Below are 15560 nucleotides of genomic sequence, written 5' to 3' on the forward strand. Positions count from 1 at the left end.
AAGGGATTGACAGCTGTGACAGAGGTGTATGGGATATCCACAGCCATGCAGACCAGCTGGAATACACTAAAGTCTCCCAAGTGGTCTTTCAAGTGTGTGCGTGTGGATAAATGAAGCTCTGAAATCCTCACATGCCTGACAGGACTGGACATAGTTTGGGGATCTCTCTCACCTGAAGTTTCTTAGCTGACTGTCTAGATACCTAAGCAGTTTCTGGGATGTTTCAGTGTTGGCTGTTGCAGTATGACGTGACACCTTTGCAGTATGACATAACTGTGCAGCTCTGAATACATGTAACTTGAACAGAATGCAGCAGTACTGTGATCGCTGTCATCTGTTTTGACTTTGAGATGCCTAATATCCTCCTACCCCTAATGATGTCCTGAAGGAATTTTTTTTTTTTCCTACTTGCCTACACGGATTTAAAAATTATGTTTCTTAAGTGAAGTTAAACACATCTTTATCATATGTTTTTTAAATAATTGGTAATAGTCCACCTGTAATGGCTGAGACTGACCATTGGCACCTGTCTGGTGCCAATTTACATGACACCTGTCTGGTCTGACTGTCTGGTTTTCTGTCAAGAAATGGTCCCCATTTTTCCCTTCACTATTTTTATTGCTTAGAATACTCTCAAATTTTCTGAATAATTTTCTGCCTAGCAGTTTGAAATATCATGCAGTCAAATGCTGGTATAGGTTATAGCTTTTCTTGGGTTAACTTTCCTTATTATCAGCATCACTTGATGAAAATATACTTCCCTCTAGCCACCCCCCGGCTCCTGCTACCTCAGTTATTCAGGGGTTTTAGGGAAATATATTTCAGAGAGACAGAATAAAGATGTCAAAAGAGTGGCTCTCACCCCTCAGGCTTCCATCCAAGCTTTATTCTCAATGTGATGGTCCAGGAGGCTGAGAAGAGAGAGCGTGACCCAGGAAGAAACAGGGGTTTATCTAGTTTTGGGCCAAGGAAAGATATTGGCCCTGAACCAATAGGGTCAGGGGTAGGTATGATAGGGAGAAAGGGTTAAACTACATGACACAGGTTTCAGGGGGACTCTGAGGGGAAAACCATTCCTTAGAGGAACACAACATCTTCCCCTTTTTTGTTTAAGAACATTAGAAGAAGAACATTAGGTTACACGGAATGTGGGTTTTCCCGCCAATTACAATTGGTGGGGAAGTCAATCTGCTTTAGGTTTGCCAACTCTATGTGGTTGACTTCTGAGGTAGAAGGTATGAGACTATTGATAGCCTTGAAAATCAAACGGCATAGGATCCCGAATGCTATTGTTACAAGGAAAAGAATAACAAGAAATAACAAAATTGTTTTAACTATGGAAGTCCACTACCCTCTAAGTCCCCAGCCTTTGAACAGTTCTTTGATCCAATCCTCAGATTCTTGCTTCACTTTTGCGATCAAGCTGTTCATGCTTCGAAGGGCAGCATGGATGTTTGGAGCTTTCGAGGTCAGGCTTAGGCAACATAGTCCTTCAAATTCCTGGCATTCATGTCCATGGAGTAACAAGAGAGAATCTATAGCAACACGGTTCTGGAGAGTGGCCTGTCTGATAATTTCCTCATCTTCTAGGAGAGAGCTGATGGCAGTGGACGTTAAATTTGCCTGTTTGACTACCCAGCACACTATATGGCCCAATTCACCTAGAGCTTTGGCTGCTGCGACCCATGGAAGGAACAGGGACACAGCAACTCTTTTTGACTTGGCCCAATGAAAAATTTCTGAATTACAATTTGGATCCAATTGGTCAGCACTCCTCTTTTGAATTTTGTTTCCCGATTTGTTTTTGTGAGTCCATGCACCAATTAAAGTTTGGTTGGGTGTCAATACGGACAACCGCCCTATGGTACATGGCCCTCCTAAAAGCTGAGACAGAATTCCTGCCCATGCCCGATCCCCACAAATCAAGAACAATCCCTTGGGGAGGCTTCTGGGTCTTGAGTGAGATGGGTTTTCTGCCTCAATATGGCTTATCTGATGACACCATCTTTTTGCAGAAAACTCCCCACGATACTGTTTTATATTGTGGTACTCATTAATGTTAGGAGGTTTTGGGTAGATAGAAAAATGTATGCAGAATTATGCAGGGAAGGAACCCAATAACTCTAATTCTTGGGGTTCCTGAGATACCTTGGGCAAACTTGGCAACCACTCCTCTAAGGGGTTCACGGTCATCCCAGCTTTCTTCTGATGACCCTTGTATGGTCAGAAGATGTTTGGCTCTGGAATTTCATTGGACCTACGTGTGTCTAATCCTGCTGGAAATTCTCCAGCCTCTAATGAAATTCCTACCAGACAGATGGACATAGGATTCTCTGTTGATGCAGTGGACAAACATATGTTTTCCTGCTGAAGTGTCTGTGCCAGGGTCACCCAGATGTTTTGATGTGGCTGAGGGATGATCCGTGCAGCTGCCAGACTGTTCAGCAAAAACAAGACGACAACTTGTATGGGGTTCATCACAGGGTTGAGTGTAAGGTAGGTTTTCTCTAAAAAGAAAAACAAACATTTTTAAAAACTTGTTAAAAGTTTCTGCCGGAAGGAGTCCACATCTAGGAAAATTCTTTTTCTTCCATCCGGCGGCGTCTTCTTTTGGATGCAACGGCTACTTGCCTCTTATCCCCTTCTGCTGGAGCTGGATTTTTAGGAACAAAAGGCTTCACCCACTTCTGGGGAATCCACTGAGGGCCTGAGGGAGTAGCCACGCACGCATAGCCACGACCCCAGGTCATGAGCTCATAGGGACCTTTGGTTTCCCAAGTTTCTGGATCCCTAATCATGACCGGTGGACACTGAGACAATTTGAACTGATTGCCACTGTTAAAATGGCGTACCACTGGTGGACTCATGTTTTCAAATGAACAGTTCAGAAAATTGTTGGTAAACATGGCTTTGCAGAGTTTCTTATGTGGAGACATCCACACAGTTGTACTACTCTGTCTAGCCCGGACCTGTTTGAGCGTCTGATGTGCTCGCTCAACCACAGCTTGACCTGTGGGGGAGTGAGGGATGCCAGTTTTATGTTCCACTCCCCACTGCTGGACAAACTCCAGGAACTCCTTGGATGCTTATGCTGGGCCATTATCAGTTTTGATTTCTTTTGGAATCCCCAACACTGAAAAAGCTTGCACTAGGTGTTTCTTGGTATGTTCAGTCTTTGCCTCTGCATGGGCAGAGGCATACACTGCACCTGAATGTGTGTCAATGCTTACACGAACATATTTGAGGCATCCAAAACTAGGAATGTGAGTGATGTCTGTCTGCCATACCTCACAACTGCCAAGGCCCTGGGGGTTAACTCCCATACCAATCGATGGCATCGCTTGGACCTGGCAGCTGGGACAGGAGGCCACAATGGCTCGAGCCTGGCTCCGTGTTAGCTGGAACTGATGGATCAGGCCTGGCACATTCTGATGGTATTGTTGGTGACTCAGCTTTGCCTGTTGGAAGATATCAGGGGGATGTGCATTTTCAACAGGTGCAGCAAGGGAATCTGCCTGACGATTCCCCTCTGCAACTTCACCTGGCAAATAATGTGTGATCTTACATGCATCACATAGAACGGATGTTCTCGATGAGACATTAAATAAATTAGCTTTGAAAGCAATCTGAAGGGATGTTCATTGTCAATTTCTTTGAGCACAGCCTGCTTAGCTCTGGACACTACCCCTGCCACGTAAGCATAATCTGTTACCAAATTAATTGGTTCCGAGAACTTCTCAAAGGCTCTTACCACTGTGGCTAGTTCAGCCCCTTGGGGGGATCCCTCCACAAACTCCACATCAGCTTCCCAACGCTGAGTCTGAGGATTTCTCCAAGTCATCACCGACTTGTGGGAAGCCCCGGATGCATCCGTCAACACTGTGAGAGCCTTGATTCCTCTTCTCACGAGGAATGAGGTGGAATTCCTCACTGAGCAACTTGTGAGACGGGGCATGGACAGATATTTGTCCCCTGTAGCTGTTCAGAGATAACTGGAGACTGGCATTGCTCTGGAGCAAATGCTCAAACATCTCTTTGGTCAATCTCTTGGGAGAGTTCCTTCCCTCCTTAGAAAGTCTGACCAGAAGGTGAATACATGTAAAGTCACAACCAGCCAGTTCACACAATCTCACCCTTGCCTTCCGAATCAGCTGAGCAATCAACTCTTGTGGCTCAGTGATGGTCTTGGATCTTTGGTGAGAGAGGAAGACCCACTCTATGATCAAGAGTGAATCTCTCTGCCCTTCAATCCATTGAAAAATCAAGCCATGCAAATGTGGCAGTTTCCCTAGAACAATGAATTGGAAAGGTATGTTTGGCTCACATTGATGAGCCTGCCTCTCTGATAAGGCCTTCTGTACCTTTTAGATTGCTGTCTTTGCCTCTGGGGTCAGTTCCCTGGGAGAAACCAGCTCCCTCTCCCCCTTCAATAAATTGAAGAGAGGGTCTAAATCTTCATTCGTGAGGCCTAGCCAAGGTCTTACCCAATTCAAAGACCCACACAAGGAGTGGAGATCTGCTAGGGTTTTGCGATTACACTCAATTTCCAATTTCTGCAGAACAATGGTCCTTGCAGCTATTTGTAGACCCAGGTACTTCCAAGGTGGCATCCTTTGAACCTTATTTTCCTGCAATTGAAATCCAGCAGAGGTTAAAACCTTTAACCACTAGTCAAGCGTGTGTTGGAGTATAGAGTCATTGGGGGCACACACGAGTAAATCATCTATGTTGCAAAGGATGATGGCGTCCTTTCTCTTGGCACGTACCGATGACAGTAATGAGGCTACGTACTGTTGGCATATGAAAGGACTAGATTTCAGACCTTGGGGAAGTACTTTTCAGTGATATCTCTTCATTGGGGCTTCTCAATTAATGGTAGGAACCGAGAATGCAAACCGTGGGGCATCTTCTGGGTGTAGAGGAATTTGGAAGAAAAAATCTTTGATATCTAAAAAAGCCAATTGCCAGTCTCGAGGGAGCATTTTTGGAGAAGGCATCCCTGGTTGGAGTGGTCCCATGTCCTCTATAATTTTGTTTATTTCTCGGAGGTCATGGAGCAACCTCCACTTGTCCTTTCCCGGTTTCTTTATTACAAAGACTGGGAAATTCCAGGGGCTTGTTGTCTCTTCCAGGTGACCTTGAGCCACCTGCTCCTCCACAAGCTCCTCAAGCGTCTTGAGCGTCTCTTTACCCAATGGCCACTGTGCTACCCATTTTGGGTTATTGTCCAACCACTTTACTTTGTGGGTAGGGCACTCCACAGTGGCTATTTCCAAAAATCCTGGGGTGTCGTAGGAATGACCAATTGGACTCCCCACTGTGACATGGTGTCTCTCCCCCATAGGGGAGCCTTATATTCAGCAATGAATGGACGGACATTTGCCAATTTCCCATCAGGTCCCTCAATTTGCACTATGTTTTTTGAGATTTTGCCATTGTGATTCCTGCTATGCCCTGAAGTTTGCCTGCCACAGGTTGCAACTCCCAATGTGATGGCCACATGCTCTCAGGTATAACGGTAACGTCTGCGCTGGAGTCGAGCACCCCCTCCACGTGGAGGCGGTCTGACCCACGGGCTAAGTTACATGCCAGAGAAGGTTTGTTCTCCCCCACCACCTCTGCCCAGTAGACTTCCGGTGATTTTCCATCCGCTAGGACCTCAGCCGGAACAGGAATGGCCTGGGCAAGGACTTGCCCCTCTGTCAGGTAGAATGGTGGGTGCATGCAGCATGCCAGCAGCATGAGGCCTGTTATCTTTCCCTTAACGGTCATGGGAGCTACCTCAGCCTCCAAGGGTGTGTGTGCTGTGTCCCCAATAACAAAATACTCAATGTTCGGTTCCATGTGGTTAACCTTCATGTCCTGTGAAATGTTTTGCAGGTCCACTGTAATTACTGTCCAGTCAGTAGATCTGAAATGAAAACCTTTGGCAGTCACGAGCCTATATCAGCCTCGCGGCTGCCGTACCTTGTTAGTTGAACATTTGACATTTTTATTTTTCTGTATCCCCACACCCTGTGACCTGCCCTCCCCCTTTTTTGTTAAGAGAGAGACATTTGCCAGGGTATGGCCTTGTAAATTTCTTTCTTGGTGCGTCAAGGAGATAAAATCTGGGCCGCGCTGTGAATTCAGTTTTTTTGATTTTTTGACTTGGGTTTCTGGTTTTCTGGGCAGGCCTTGGTGAAGTGTCCTGGCCTTTTGCAGTGGTGGCAGATGATGTGCTGCAGCTGGTCTGACGACATTGGTTGCCTCCTTGCTCCTGGTGCTGCAGCTGCCACAGACTTTGGGTGTGTCAGTCCCAGATTCCTTTCAGGTGCACTGAAAAGTTCTGCTCTCCTGGTACAGGCTTCTATGATCTGTGCGAGACTAGGCGATGGGTCAAGGGCAAGGCTAAGAATGATTCTACGACAGGTCTCGTTAGCATTCCTCTGAGCCATCTCCTTAATCAATTCTGCCTGTACCACTGGGTCTTGCACTTGTCTTTCCACTTGACTTCTCAGATGATCCACAAATTGCAAAAAATTCTCTGAAGGAAACTGTTTAATGTTAACATAACTGCTCTTTATCTCAGTTGATGGAATTTGATAAAAAGTTTTTTCTGCCACATTACAGATCTTATATAAAACTGACTTGGATAACAATCGAATTTGCTCATTTGGAGAACTAAAATCACCTTCACCACACAGATGGCCATGTGTGATGTCACTGTAATCGCTGTCCTGAGCATCAGGAGTTTGCTGAATTTCCTGTAATACTGTTCTCAAAGCTTTTTTCCATAATCCTTCCCATAGGTCATACTCTGAGGGAGTTAATAGGCATCTGAATAAATCTTTAATGTCGCTGGGTACCATCTCATTTGAATTGAAGGTAGCTTTCATCATGCCCTTAAATATTTCACTGGATCTCCCAAATTGTTTCTGCATTTTACACTGCTCTTTTTTATCTTGGTATGAAAAAGGCAGATACTCTCTGTGCACATGACGTTTTCCTGTATATACGACTGGGGCTACACCTGGTATGCTTTCCTGATCATTATTCTGAGTTGCTAAAAATCCTGCTGCTTCTCCATTGCCCAGGCAGCCAGAGGGTGTTGTCCCCCCTCCTCCCTGGGGTCCAGCAACAGGCAGCTCTTCCCTCCTACCCCAGGGCCCCAAGCTAGGCTGCTCCTTAGCCCTTGCAGCAAGGGGACCACCCCCACCTCCGCTGCTGCGGGCTGGCAGCTGCCCATCACTATCTTTCCCCCCAGCCACGCTGGGACTGGTGATTGCAAGAGATCCTCCCCCCTCCCCCTTCGCGCGGCCACTCGGAGGGAGAGGGAGGCACTGGTGGGAAGGGTGTGGTGAGGGATTGGGGGAGCGATATGGAGTCAGGGTGGGGATTGGGGGGAAGAAGGGATAGTGGGGAGGAGGAGGAATACAATGCCGTCCGCCATCAGGGCTGACCGCATGGTGCGAGCCCCCCAGGGTCTCATCCATGTGGCCAGAGCCCCGAGAGGAAAATATTGCATCTTGCTAGGGAAAACAGGTGGGAGAGGAGGGTATAAGGAAGATGGGTGGGTTTGAGGAGCAGAATCCAGTATGGAATCAGGAAAACACTGCTTCTCAGGACCAGGGAATTGCTGAGAGGTTTTGCATGACTGTATGTTATTTTCTGCTTCTAACAGCTTCTTGCGTACTTGTAAGAATATTGGAATAAATAAAGAAATTTTGTTTTCCCCATTTTCAACTTTCAAAGTTACTAATTTTCCCACATCATCCCAAAATGAAAAAGAATTTATATCTTGTAAAGTAATATCTGGAATCTCAGCTGACAGCCAGGAAATAAATTTGATTAAGAGCTTATCAGGAAATTTTAGATCTGTTGAAATGTTTCTAAGTTGTTTAAAAGCACACTTTTGATTAATCGTTAAATGTATGCCCATGTGTCTGATGTTTTAAAAGGCAAACTGTTCAAAAAATCTAACCCCTGATGTAAAAACGTAAAGACACCTCTGCGTCCTGCTCGCTCCCGAGATAAGAGGGAAGGTGGGCTGGCCGCGGCTTGGGGCGGCTCTCTGTAGCCGCTTTTCCCCACTGCAGGGGCATGGGCAGGGGGGTGTCCCGGTGCCAGCTTCTGTCCCGGGACCCTCCCATAGTTAGCCCACCCCAAAAACATGCGGTTTCCCCCATCAATTACACCTACACCGGGACAGTGCCAATCACAGAGGACAACGTTGAGAACTTGCTGACTGCAGCAGATCAGTTTAATGTCATGGGCATTGTCAGCCTGTGCTGCCAGTTCCTCAGTTCCAGGCTGTGCTTTGAGAATTGCATTGGCATTTGCAGACTCACTGACTATTACTACTGCCCCGACCTACGCGCAGCTGCCTGCGTGTACATCCTGCATCACTTCGAGGAGGTGTCCCAAGTGTCTGAGGAGTTCCTACACCTCTCTGCTGAGGACCTGACACACATCATTGAGAAGGTCGAGCTTAATGTGCGGTGAGAAGAAGCCGTGTTTGAGGCTGTGGTGAGGTGGATTGCTCGTGACCCGCAGAACAGGAGGCAGCACATCGCCTGCTTGCTCAGCAAGGTGAGTGCAGTGCTGCTTTGGAGCTGTCCCCAAAGGCTACCGAGGGGAAAACGATCAGTATTAGTACTCCAGCCTCCTCCTTGCATGTTTCAGGTGTGACTGGCACTCCTACAATCCGACTACTTGATGAACAACGTCAAAGCACGTCAAAGCTCACTAGTACGTGAGAGACAATGCCAGCTGCAAAGATATCATCATCAGTGCCTTGTCCAAAATCTACGACCTGAACTCCCATGGCCAGAGTTTCTCAGTCAATGCCAACCTACTCACCCAGCTGCGCCTGCCCTATGCCATCCTCTTCGCCATCGGGGTCTGGAGCAGCAGTGGTGCCAGCAGCACCAGCGTGCAACCACGCTGAATGGAAAGGTAAACTAACCCCAGCTAAGAGCAGTTGGTGTTGCTGCAGGAAGAAAGTTCACATAAACCCTCCCTAAATTCGTAACACTTAAATTCATAACAATGCATTAAGTCCTGGAGCTATGTGGTGGTGTGAGAATTGTTTTTATTAAGTTATTAAGTTATTTTTGTAATATTTTAAAGTTATTTTTATAATGGTTAATTCACTGTATACCCCTGTGTTCTGCATTGGTTTTCCCTTCTGCATTGGTTGTTTTGTCTATTGTAAAACCAGACGTTTTCTGTCATTCATCCCTTCCCTGCACCTGTCGCTGTCAATCCCCCACCCCCCCTCGTGGTCGCCTGCCTGTCACTCAGAGACCCTTCCCTGGCTTCTAGAATCCTCCGGGAAGGGAGCCAAGTGATAGGCTGGGGCCCGGGAGACCCCCTCCCATCATTTTGTGATTGGTCCCCAGTTCCATGGTTCACACCCCCGGTTAACCCCCCGATCCCCGTGACTGGCTGACCGGTTGTTGCCACCCCCGTTTCCACCCACCCTTAAAACCTGCTGCACGCCTGGCCTCAGGGTCTCTTCTGGGCGGTGGGTCAGAGAGTGCTGAACCCCGTGCTGCCTCTCCCCGTGAATAAAATCCTGTTTAACTGAGCCCAGAGGAGTCCGCCTTTTGATTAGCTGCTGTGGGTTGCATTTGTCATCTGCTGGCCGTCGCTGAGAGGGGAACCAAGACCCCACAGGGAGGAGGTGGCTCGCCCGGCTTGCCACCCGGACCTCACCCGTTGCTGCAGTGCACGAGACTGAGCTAGCCCGTGGCCGCGCTCGACAGCGCGAGGAACAGCACTGCGACAGAGCTACAGGTATAAAGCAGCCTGCCTGGTGTGGCAGAGATGCAACCAGGAGTACAAAAACTCTGCCAGAGCTGCTGTCCAGCTGGGGCCCAACAGCTCTTTTCCTGGCCATAGGTGCAATACCTGGCCTGCTTCATGCAGCTTGGAAAATCAAGAGTCAAAATCTTGCTGGCATCAACTCTTTGCACTGCTGCTACTTCAAACCCAGGATGCCAAGACCATCCTCATTCTAAAACAAAATACCCCAAAAATCCTGCTACACCATTTGTTATCTCTTCAACATATTTCCTCACCAAGGGTCTAACCATCCCATTCACAGTTTCCCACCTCTCCTGTCCCCAGGTTTACATCTGCGGTGGGTTTGATGGCGATCAGTGCCTCAGCTCAGCTGAAATGTTCAACCCTACTAGAAACCAGTGGTTCCTGATTGCCCCAATGAGCAGCAGGAGAAGCGGAGTTGGGGTGATGGCTTACGGGAACCAAGTGTACGCGGTAAGGGCCAACACCACCCAACACTGCAGTCCTTTGGGTGGCTGCAGTTCCTAGACCCCCAGGGTGTTTACATGAGGTTTAGGGAAGTCAGAGCCAGAAGGGTTGACACATTTCCTGGGAGCGTTATGACCCATCACACACTTTTGAGTATGAAAATGCTGTTTGTCAATGTTTAGGCAGCTGCAGTGAAGAACATAATTTCTGCCGCTGCCAACAGCATCAGCAGCCCAGAATGGGGGCTTGGGTCAGTTCTTCCATCGCTTATCCTCTCCATGGACTGCATCCAGCCTCTGGAGACCTGTCAAAATTGACAGTTGCATAAAGTGCTTTGGAAAGCTCCTCAGAGAGCAGGGAACAATATAGCAAGAGCCATGTTCGGAGACCTCGTGCTCTCCGCCATGCTCAGACTGCAGCCAGGGAGGCAGGAGCAGTTCCCATCTCACTGTGCATGCCAGGATCTGGCTGAGGAAAGGCCCCTCTCAAGCTCTGTCCCTTTGGCCTTCACAGGTTGGAGGCTTTGATGGGAACAGCCGGCTCCAGAGCGTGGAAGCGTACAACCCTATCACCAACACCTGGCATGCCGTGCCCTCCATACTAAACCCACACAGCAACTTTGGCATTGAGGTGATGGACGGCCTGTTGTTCGTGGTCGGGGGCTTCAGTGGGTTCAGCACCACTGTTGCCACTGGGTGCTACGAGGAGGACACCAACGAGTGGTACGACGCCCAAAGCATGGGCACCACCCGCAGCGCCGTCAGCTGCTGCGTGGTGCCAGGACTCTCCAACGTCATGGATCACATCGCCAGGCACCACTACCACCACAGCTCCTCCATTGACATCTTGTTCACCAGTTCAACTCAGAGCTCGCCGTTGTAAATAGCCCTTAGCTAGGAGTGTTGTGATCAGCCATCACTGGATGCTTGTGTAAATAGATCTGCATATCCAATAAAGTCTTCTGAGCATCCCATCATTGGATGCCTGTGGAAATAGTTCTCTTCGGGTAATAAAGTCCCCATGGCAGCAGGGGAGTATGTTCTCTTGTTGTAAAATAGAAACAATTGTAACAGGCCAAAAGGATCACCAGGATTTCAAATTTTCGCTCAACAGCACTACCCAATGTGAGTATCAGCCACATCCTACATATCAGCTTAAAAAATCAAAAGCACAACAGAATGCTAGAGAAATAAAATGTTTATTTTCATTAATTCACCTCTTGCAATTAACTTTAGTACAGCGTATTTAAGGTCAAGAACAGGACAACAGGATCTCTTTCAAAGAGCCTATGACATACTACTTTACCTCACAGGTAAGGACAGGAGTGCTGCTCCGCAGGAAACGGCTGTCCCTCTGTTAATATGCCAGGAGAGCAGAGCTGCTGCAACCCACAGTGACATGGACCCTCAAGAAGAATTTGACTATTAATGGTCATCGAACAGCTCGTTAGTTCCACACTCTACATTCATATTAGTAACAGGGTTAGATCCTCAAGAGCACCTGTTTTATCAGAATCCATCCAGGACTGTCAAACAGGAGATGGCCTGTACCCCAACCCAAGGTGGACAGAGCTGAAAATAAATCCAAGCCACAAACCATTTCTTTACACATCCAATTTCAAAGCCCATTGGATATTACAACATCCTATTACAAGGCTGTATTAAGAACATAAAAAGTTCTAATTCCTTGGGACTGGGTTTATTTTCAGCCACCACAGCATTCCACAACACCCAAGATGAGCCAAGAGTTTGGAATTTAATATTTACTGTAATGGAGAAAAATGCCATTGTAACAGTCAAGCAGAATGCTGGATACAGTTGTTCACAGCACATGTAACATTGGGCTGTTTGCTTCATCTCTGGAGCGGTCTCCCACTATGTGCAAGGGAGTCATTAAAAACACAAACAAGCCCGGGCTGCTAATGGAGGATCCAGGTAGTTATAAAATATTATGTACACATACAGCCTCTGGGAGTTACTAAAGTGATCGCCAGCACCTGGCAGGTGCCACTGGTACTTTGAGCAGAAAGCCCCGATGTGAAATGTGTGTTTGTGTGTTTGGTGGCAGGTATCAGGACAGGTGTTGAGGTGTGATTGTCCTAAGGAGAAGGCAAACTCCCCACAACGTCCTTTTCCCTCAGTAAGTCCAGCAGTCAGCCTTCCCACCCTTACTGAACACACACTGGGATCCTGCTGAGAGCTGACCAGCCTCTAGAAACACACGAGAAGAATTCCCAGGTTTTTTTTTATGGGATCATTTGATAAACACCCAGCTAGCTGTGGTGGTCAAGGGCATGTGGAACTGTCATGGATTCATGGGCTAAACTGCAACCAGAGCCACAGATGCAATTCTCCCAACACCTCATGTGATGCAATGGATTGTTCAACCTATCAGTCACAAACCACATCGGTGCCACTGATCCCCTGGGATTCAAGGCTAAAAAAGCCCAACCATTTCAAACTATCCAAGAACTGGCAGAGCAAACATTAAGAGCAGCCTGTGCTGCTGCCAGGCCCCCCAACCCCGGAGCACATGGAGGGACAGCAGAGCACACACAGCACGCGGCTGGCACACACGGGTTACCTGTCCAGGGCTCACACTGCCTCTGAGTGGAGTGCTTTTAGAAAAGACCACAGCTTGTCCGTCAGCCCAAAGTCCTCCTGGGAAGTGCAATATCAATTTTACTTAGAAAAAGCAAGACTGCAATATTTGTTCTCGCCTCTATTGCACAGTGCCATGCATTAAATATTCGGCCCCTATTGCAACTGAAAGAACCATCTTGGTGTTTCTCCCTACAAATTGTCTGTATTTGATAACAGACTACAAGGGAGCTTGGAGAGAGCTGTGGTGGTGACCTACCACTCTCCAACTGCCTGTTAAATCCCTCCAGCTGGTTTAGTGGTGTGGAGGACATGAACTCCTCTCCGTCGCTTTGGTGCAAAGTCTGGGAAAGTATCTTAAAATCAGCTCCCACAAATTGCTGTTACATCGATGGATTCAGCACTAGAGGCATTTGCACACTTTATCACAAACTTTATCACACAGGAACAGTGGGCACAGGCTGGCAGCGACAACGTGGCCGCTCCTACCAGCCCTGAGGCAGGTGAATGTCCTCACCCTCCCACCCCGGAGCTCTTATCGCCACCGAATGGCTTTGTCCTGCCTGGGCAGAGCAGGGGTTTGGGGTCTGGCGCACAGCGAAAGCTTCCTAACTGGGAGCCAAAAGGCTCCTCTGGGGGAGCCACCAGCCCCGTACTCCCTGTCCTCTGGGGCTTCTCCCCCTCCAGCTGCACCCCTCGCCCCAGGTGCTTCCTCGCTGGGATGGGAGAAGCCGGGCCGGGGCCGCGGGACGAGGAAGGGGAGCTGAGAAAAGGACAGAGCATGGTACCTGCAGTTTGGCCACCCCCTGCTCCCGGAGAGCCTGGATGATCCCCGGCACACGCTCGGGCTGCCGGATCCGGACCGTAGCTTTCTCCAGCTCAGGCACCTGCAGGCAGAGACCCCGCTCGGTGCCGGCCTGGTCCCTCCCAAGCTCCGGGGGGACTGAGACCCTCCAGACCCCTCTGTCCCTCTGTCCTGGCCGCGCTCCCGGCCTGCAGCCCCGCTCACCATCTCGGCCGCTCGGCTCCGCTCGCTCCGGGCCTTAGAAGTACTCCAAAGTACTACTGACTCTGAGTCCCAAAGGAGGGAGGAATTAGAACAATCTACCTGAGGAGTTTCTCAAATAATGTTCCTGCAAACACTTTTCTGTCATGGACTGGTCTCTCCCAAGGAAAATACTCAAAGATCATTTTCATCAAGGAATTCCCAATTGGCCTAGTATTCAGGGCAATGCAACACTCATGCTCAGATAGAACGAGCCTTCAGGGAAGAGAGATGTTCTCATTAGATTTCGCTAGCACTGTGTGATATCTACCAGATTTCCATATCTGAGCTGACAGAGATGATTTAGAGTGCAAATAAACTATTAACATAATTAGATTAGACATACCATGGTGCAATTAGAATTGTCTCTGTCAGACCATTCGTCATTAACTGAACTTATTCAGAACATACTGTCTGCTTCCTGTTTCTCCTAGACTAATTAGTTACGTGTATGAATGCTTGGATTGCTTAATTATTTTCGCTGTTCACTATTAACATCTTGCTGAACTGGGACATAGTGTCACTCAGAAAGAGGCTGTGGAATTGACTTGAGTCCAGCAGAGCTGGAATCCAGACATCTACCAGACTGAAATGATGGTGAGGGTAGGAAAGACCTTAGAACACACAAAACATTAATGGAAGGAGTTAATATATTTACTACAAAAAGAGGAAGATTTCAGCAATAAAAATGTTGCTTGGAGACAGCACCATTAATAACAAAATGTTGTGCTCTTGTAGTTATCTTCTGATGTGATAATTCAAAGATCTCCAAGGGCTTCGGCTTTCTAAGCCTTTAAATTAAACCTGATCATGTAGTAGATTTCTTGCTTTGGTTAGGAAAAAAAAAGTAAGTTTGAAGTCTGTTTGGGGAAAGAACCTCAAATAACCACATCTTTGGAGATGTCAGTTGAAATGTTTGTTAACCTTCCCTTTAGAAGGCAAATTGGGAATGAAAAATACCATTTCAAAACAAAAAATAAAGTTGACATTAAATGAAATGTCAAAACAGAGTGAGTCAACATTTCTAAAATACCTCTTTTTCTCAACAGCCTTCCACTGAAGCTGTTTTCCAAATGTGGATTGAAGGCAATTTCCAGCTCCTCCCATCCGGACTGACATCATGCTACATTTATTTTATGACCCAGTATTTGCCAATGCTTTTGGCCAGTACTAGTCTTGTTTTTCTGTGAGGGAGGGTTACAAAATCACTTCTCTCAATGCTTTGGTATAGTTCTACCTCCAGGAGAAGCTGCTTTCTCTGGCATGCCAAGATAACAGAAACTCAGCGTAGGGTGAAGCACAGTGCCCTCAGTGGACAAAGCAGCTGTCTAGTGCAGATGAACACACTGGAAAGGGATTGTGTTGCAGTATCACCAGAACAGACAACTTTTAGTCTTGCCAAAAAAAAAAAAATAGTATGTTTTTCTGTTTAGCTGTGGTGAAAATGCTGACATCACCTTTCATCTTAATGACAAAGTATTCAGGTATGCACTGTTATCCCTTCTGATTTCCCCTTTGGCTTTTCAGTAAACAAATCAGCTGGCAATTCCTTATTGAATCAGAAGGAAAAGAACAGTGTGGCAGTGCACTTCTGGTGCATCCCACCTGCATGGTTTGGGGTTAAAAACAAACAAACAAAAAGATGACTAAGTAACCTT

General features: G+C 47.4%; 1 pseudogene; it reads left to right on the plus strand.

Annotated features, from left to right (window-relative positions):
* Positions 1-8082: 8082 nt before the first annotated feature.
* On the plus strand, positions 8083-11139 carry LOC120751712 (kelch-like protein 10; annotated as a pseudogene).
* Positions 11140-15560: the final 4421 nt, after the last annotated feature.

Source organism: Hirundo rustica, chromosome 1 (assembly GCF_015227805.2).
Source record: "Hirundo rustica isolate bHirRus1 chromosome 1, bHirRus1.pri.v3, whole genome shotgun sequence".
NCBI classification, from domain to species: domain Eukaryota; kingdom Metazoa; phylum Chordata; class Aves; order Passeriformes; family Hirundinidae; genus Hirundo; species Hirundo rustica.